Source organism: Triticum urartu, chromosome 7A, assembly GCF_056163025.1.
Source record: "Triticum urartu cultivar PI428250 chromosome 7A, HENAU_Tu73, whole genome shotgun sequence".
Classification (NCBI taxonomy): domain Eukaryota; kingdom Viridiplantae; phylum Streptophyta; class Magnoliopsida; order Poales; family Poaceae; genus Triticum; species Triticum urartu.
In genome coordinates this window covers 319,954,570-319,959,249 of record NC_141879.1, presented here as the reverse complement: position 1 = coordinate 319,959,249, position 4,680 = coordinate 319,954,570, and the positions used below count along the sequence as shown (strand labels likewise).

The following is a 4,680-nucleotide window of genomic DNA, read 5'->3' as shown; positions in this document are numbered from 1 at the left end:
TCCCGGTCCTAAATCTAGGGACGAGATTTCTGGTAGTGGAGGAGAATTGTGACGCACGGATAATTAAGCTACAATAAACCTCTGCTAATGATGTCATGTCACCTCGGTTACTGTTGATAAACTCGCGTTAGTTGAAAACGATTCAAATCCAAATTTAATTAAAGGCAAACAACAGAAGTTTTCGAACAGTAAAACTAAAATGTTCACCCTATTCTTAAGATTCCATTAATCATTGTTATGTTGAAAACCAACAATATTTGACTCACCTAGTAATACCTAGAGATTTATTAAGTGGTCCAGCATGCAAACTACTTGGCCATTCAATTTTAAGAATATTTGAACAAGTCCCATTTGGGTCCAAACTTTTTGTGTGGCTGTAGGATAGAACCTGGTATTTATGTGCCAAGTTTCAACTACAACTAAAATCTTTTGCTACTAAAAGAAAATACCAACCTGTAAATAAAATAGAAAGTAAAAATAAAAGAAAAGAAAACGCAATGGGCACCTGGGCCTCAAGTATTCAGGGGAGGCCCAGCCCACCAGTGAAGCCATCCCCTTCCTCCTGTTCACGGGAGGAGGATCGTGGCAGCAATCCGGCCACCATGGCCACTGGTGCCGACGTGCCGGGCATCCCACGGCCCCCCTAGGTGGTTAAGACGGACGCCCCGAACCCCCCTGCCAACCCTAGCTCCTCCTTTCCCTTGTTTGCCTCTCCCCCTCCCAGATTCGCTCGTGCCCGAGCACTGCCGTCATCGTCGCCATGGTTGCCGTCACCCGTGCACCCTCCGTCCTCCCCGGCGCATAAGAACATGTCCGTTTGCTCCCGGGTCGTCGACCACGTCATCTACATCCACCAGATCGAGCCGAGCTCCACCGCCTCGCCAGATCCGTCGCCTCCTTCCTCCGCCGGCCAGAAAAACTGTCCGTCGTCGATTCACCGCTCCTGCAGCTCCTAAATCGTCAACGAGCTTTCCTTACGCTCCTCGGTGAGCACCTCGTCACTTTCCCCCATGTTTCCCCGTCGATTTGCTACTGCTGCTAGCCCTGTAGTTCCCGAAGCGGCCCGACTCCGTTGCGTGGAGCCCCGTGCGCGTCGCGTCTGCGCGCCCCGCGAGCCTCACCTGCTGTCCCCTCGCGCGCGCGCCCACCCGCGCCAAGCCATGCCCCGCGCCCGCCCACGCAGCCCCGTGCCCGTAGTTGGCCTCGCCGCTGTTGTCGTTCCTGTGCCGCCGCCGCCGCGCTTGCTGGCCAACCCCGCTCCGGCACACCATGGGACATCCAGCGCCACACCGCGCCCTCGCCCGCTGCCTTCTTTCCTGCCACTGCCCGCACTTTCCAGCGCTCGCGCTCGAGGCCTCGACCCGGCCAACTGCCGCTGGCGCCCGCGGTCACCTGCGTCCTCGTGCGCCCACCGCCGTGCTCCCCCACGCCTTGGACCGCCCTCTGCCGCGCCGGCAGCCCACCTCCCGCTCATCCCTGCTGCTACCGCCGCCGCGCCCGTGCAGCCGTCCCGTCGCGCCCAGGCCGCACCTCCTGTCCCGCGCTCGCCCCGCGCCCGCAACCCGCGCCCGCCTATGCGCCTGGCGCCTCGTTGGTGCCCGCCGCCCCGCACCCCGTCGCCGTTGCGCCTGCCTCCACTCGCCGGACGCCGAGCCGCTTCCGCCGAGGCCGCTGCTGGCCGGGGCCTCACCCTGCCCTGCCGCCCCCTGTGTTGGGCGCTGAGGCCGCCGGCGCCTCCTGTGCCGTGCGTGCCGGCCAGGGGAGCCCAGCCGTGGCCGGCTCAGCCATTACCCAGTGGGCCCCCTGTTCTAATTAGGGGCTAACCCCCGCCCCCCCTCCACTAATCCCCCTTTGCACTACCCCCTAGCTAACTAAAACTGTTAGATTAGTTTTTATTAAAATGTGGCTCTGACTGGTGGACCCCCCTCTAACTATTAAAAGTAATAAAACTCTGATAAAATTGTCCATATGACACTTGGGCCCCACTGCCCAGTTTTGACTAGTCAACAGTCAACACTTTGACTGTTGACTGCTGAGTCAGCACCCCTCTGGCCCCACGTGTAATAGACTCTAACTAGAGTAGTACTAGGTGACAAAAGTAATATGTTTTTTTATTTCGAATTATAATAATTTCAAATTGTTTAAAACTTTGACAATTCATAGGAACTAAACCGTAACTCGGATGAAAATGTTTTCTACATGAAAGTTGCTCAGAACGACGAGATGAATCCGGATACGCAGCTCGTTCGTCCACCACGCATCCCTAGCATAGCGAGCACGCAACTTTTCCCTTCGGTTCATTTGTCCGAAAATGCGAAACACCGGGGATATTTTCCCGGATGTTTTCCCCCTTCACCGGTACCACCTCATACCGCGTTAGGGCACCCCTAGCACCGCTACTTGTCATGTCATGCATCGCTATGCATCTGTTTGCTTAATATTTATTGTTTCTTCCCCCTCTTCTCTCGCTAGACACCGAGACCGACGCCGCTGCTACCCAGTACGACTATGGTGTTGACGACCCCTCTTTCTTGCCAGAGCAACCAGGCAAGTCCCCCCCCCCCCCTTGATCACCAGATATCGCCTACTCTACTCTCTATACTGCTTGCATTAGAGTAGTGTTGCATGTTGCTGCTTTCCGTTAATCCTATCCTGATGCATAGCCTGTCCTTGCTACTACTGTTGTTACCTTTACCTGCAATCCTAATGCTTAGTATAGGATGCTAGTTTATCATCAATGGCCATACATTCTTGTCCGTCTGCCATGCTATACTATCGGGCCGTGATCACTCAGGAGTTGATCACGGGTATATACCTATACATAATATATGATACTTGTGGTGACCAAAGACGGGTCGGCTCGTAGGAGTACCCGCGAGTGATTCACGGATTCGATCCGAAAGGACGGTTGTCCCGACGGCCCTCTGAGTGGATCTTTGTGGCGAAGCGATAGGGTAGGTTGAGACCACCTAGGAGAGAGGTGGGCCTGGCCCTGGTCGGCGTTCGCTGTTATTTCAAGATAACACGTTTAACGAGATCTTGGTATTTGATCTGAGTCTGGCTACTGGCCTATACGCACTAACCATCTACGCGGGGACAGTTATGGGCACTCGACGTCGTGGTATCAGTCGAAGCCTTCGTGACGTCAGCGACTGAGCGGCGCGCGCCGGATTGGACTGGAACGCCTGCTAGGCTAGGTCTGCTTCCGGCCGCGTTCGCAACGTGCAGGTGTGCAAAGGGCGATGGGCCCAGACCCCTGCGCCATAGGATTTAGACCGGCGTGCTGACCTCTTTATTGTGCCTAGATAGGGATGCGACGTGTTGATCTTCCGAGGCCGGGCATGACCCAGGAAAGTGTGTCCGGCCAAATGGGATCGAGCGTGTTGGGTTATGTGGTGCACCCCTGCAGGGAAGTTAATCTATTCGAATAGCCGTGATCTTCGGTAATAGGATGACTTGGAGTTGTACCTTGACCTTATGACAACTAGAACTGGATACTTAATAAAACATACCCTTCCAAGTGCCGGATACAACAGGTGATCGCTCTCTCACAGGGCGACGAGGGGAGGATCATCGGTTAGGTTTATGCTACACGATGCTACTTGGTGAACTTACCATCTACTCTCTTCTTCTGCTGCAGGGTGGAGGTTACCAGAAGCGTAGTCTTCGATAGGACTAGCTATCGCCCTCTTATTCCGGCATTCTGCAGTTCAGTCCATATATGATACCCTTATTCCATTTGAAACCAATGCATACATATGTAGTGTAGCTCCTTGCTTGCGAGTACTTTGGATGAGTACTCACGGTTGCTTTGCTCCCTCTTTTCCCCCTTTCTATACTCGATTGCTGCAACCAGACGTTGGAGCCCAGGAGCCAGACGCCACCATTGATGACGACTACTACTACTACTCGGGAGGTTCCTACTACTACGTGCAACCCGCTGATGACGACCATGAATAGTTTAGGAGGATCTCAGGCAGGAGGCATGCGCCTCTTTCGATCTGTATCCCAGTTTGTGCTAGCCTTCTTAAGGCAAACTTGTTTAACTTATGGCTGTACTCAGATATTGTTGCTTCCGCTGACTCGTCTATGATCGAGCTCTTGTATTCGAGCCCTCGAGGCCCCTGGCTTGTAATATGATGCTTGTATGACTTATTTTATTTGTAGAGTTGTGTTGTGATATCTTCCCGTGAGTCCTTGATCTTGATCGTACACGTTTGCGTGTATGATTAGTGTACGATCAAATCGGGGGCGTCACAGAGACCAGGCGGGTGCCAAGCGGGCCTCGTTTCCTCTTTGGTGCTAAGGGGGCAAGCGCAGGCGAGGAGTTCCAAGGCATCAGGCAAAGGTTTCCATATCAGTGCAACAATAGCAAGACCAACAGGACGGCCAGACGGAGGTCACCGTGGAGCCTAAGACGGCGTCACCACCAGAGCCTTTGGCAGGCGAAGACTACTTTTGTCAGGATAACTTGTACTAGTTGTCTCCCTTCAAATTGGCCGTTGTGGGATCCCTTCCCGCTCAATATTTGGGAAGAGGACCAGGGCCTCTATAAATAGGACTAGCCACCACCATAGCTAGGGGGATCGACCTCATCTTGGATCGAAGCCATTCCATCCTTAGCCTCACACCAGTTCACTAAGCACAAGAACACCTCTCCACAGGGGGTTGTTCTTCCCT

General features: G+C 53.9%; 1 long non-coding RNA gene across 1 annotated transcript; it reads left to right on the top strand.

The window, feature by feature from the left end:
• Nucleotides 1–350: 350 nt before the first annotated feature.
• LOC147959470 (uncharacterized) lies at nucleotides 351–4,155 on the top strand. Its single transcript, XR_015611970.1, has 2 exons — nucleotides 351–986; nucleotides 3,641–4,155. It is a non-coding gene; the product is annotated as an uncharacterized LOC147959470 (long non-coding RNA).
• The last annotated feature ends 525 nt before the right edge of the window (nucleotides 4,156–4,680 follow it).